The sequence below is a fragment of the Saimiri boliviensis genome, chromosome 7, assembly GCF_048565385.1.
Source record: "Saimiri boliviensis isolate mSaiBol1 chromosome 7, mSaiBol1.pri, whole genome shotgun sequence".
In the NCBI taxonomy this organism is placed as follows: Eukaryota; Metazoa; Chordata; class Mammalia; order Primates; family Cebidae; genus Saimiri; species Saimiri boliviensis.
This window is the reverse complement of record NC_133455.1, coordinates 57,446,916-57,448,523: the sequence shown is the minus strand read 5'-3', so window position 1 is coordinate 57,448,523 and position 1,608 is coordinate 57,446,916. Positions and strand designations below refer to the sequence as shown.

Sequence of the window (1,608 nt, the reverse complement as noted above, 5' to 3'; positions counted from 1 at the left end):
ACCAGCATTACTTATTTATTTATTTATTTTATTTACTTATATTTTGGATAATAACTTTATGTTTTTACACTTAAAGGCTAATGAAAAACCATTATTAATCTATTTTTTAAAATTCCAGAACTTCAGTTGAAAAGTATGGTAGGCCAGGTGTGGTAGTTTACACCTGTAATCCCAGCACTTTGGGAGGCTGAGGTGGTAGGATCGTTTGAGGTCAAGAGTTTGAGACCAGCCTGGCCAACATGGCAAAACCCCATCTCCACTAAAAATACAAAAATTAGCCAGGTGTGATGGCATGTGCCTGTACTCCCAGCTACTTGGGATGCTGAGGCAGGAGGATTACTTGAACCTAGGAGATGGATGTTGCAGTGAACCAAGATTGTACCACTGTACTCCAGCCTGGGTGACAAAGCAAGACTCTATATCCAAACTAAGAAAAAAAAAAAAGGAAAAGTAGGATAACTATACTTACTCATTAAATATTATTTAGCGTTATAAAGCACTACTGGAAAACATCCAGTATGAGTGTTGAATTTTAGTACAATGAATTCAAGACTAGATATACATGTTACATGCAGCAAGGCTCGATTACAAGTTACTATAGTTGTAGTTGTCATCATTATCATCATCATCTTCTTCATGTTTTCTTATCAATGGACTTCATGATTCATTGGCAATACTTTGTGATGACTCCATATTAGTGGTAATAATAATGTTTTTGAACCCAAATAATGGTTGATTAATTGGAACATTCTGTACTGCTGATGTTGCAGAAATTGTTGGTTTTACAGTGGGGGTCTGTGAAGCAGAAAGCTGTACTGTAAACCTTTTTCCCGTGAGGGATATCGGAGTCCCTACTTTAGTTAAAACGGACAGTATTTGTGGGGTGGGTGCACCTAATGTGGGATTACTGGTCTACTAATAAGTGGACCAATGCTTATCGATGGAATTGTTACTCTTCCTGCAGAAGTAGAAATCTTTTTCTGTATAGACCTAAGCCTATAGTTTGGAGTGATTAAGCAATGTCTGTTAGGTGGCAATCTAGGACATGAATATGGCTCGATTAACAGCAAACGGGTTTAATTTCTTTGACTTGCAATATCTAACAGAAAAAATCTTAGAGGAGGAGAGGTATTAATAAAAAACCTGTTGGTTGGTCAGCTGGTCAGTGCAACACTGACTTGGCAGTCACATATCATCTGCATCAACAGTAGATTTCTTAGCATGGCCTAAAATTTTTTCATCATCTAAAATTGTAGTCAAATACCAGAAGTAAAACTCCAACATCTGATTTATAACTCTTAGTTCATACTTTGTAATCCTTATATCCTTCAGGATTTGTGCCATTATCTGTGCATCTTTCCACATGCTCTTGGGAGAGGCCATCTGGTTAGACTCCATGATAGCTGGTGATGAGACTGCCCCAGCTAAATCACATTAATGTATTTCATTGCTGATCTTGATGTAGATTTTTTGCCTAGTGTTGTTTTTCCAAACCCTGGTGTAACGTGATGGCTCCCAGTGCCTTGCCCCCTGCCTTATTTTTATTTTTAATTAAGTTATTAATAATTTTAAATTGACAAAAATTGTATTAATATTGTTATAACCTCA

The 1,608-nt window shown here is 36.7% G+C and overlaps 1 pseudogene; it reads right to left on the bottom strand.

The window, feature by feature from the left end:
- Window positions 1–585: 585 nt before the first annotated feature.
- LOC101053624 (transcription initiation factor TFIID subunit 9-like) lies at window positions 586–1,398 on the bottom strand (annotated as a pseudogene).
- Between the last annotated feature and the right edge of the window lie 210 nt (window positions 1,399–1,608).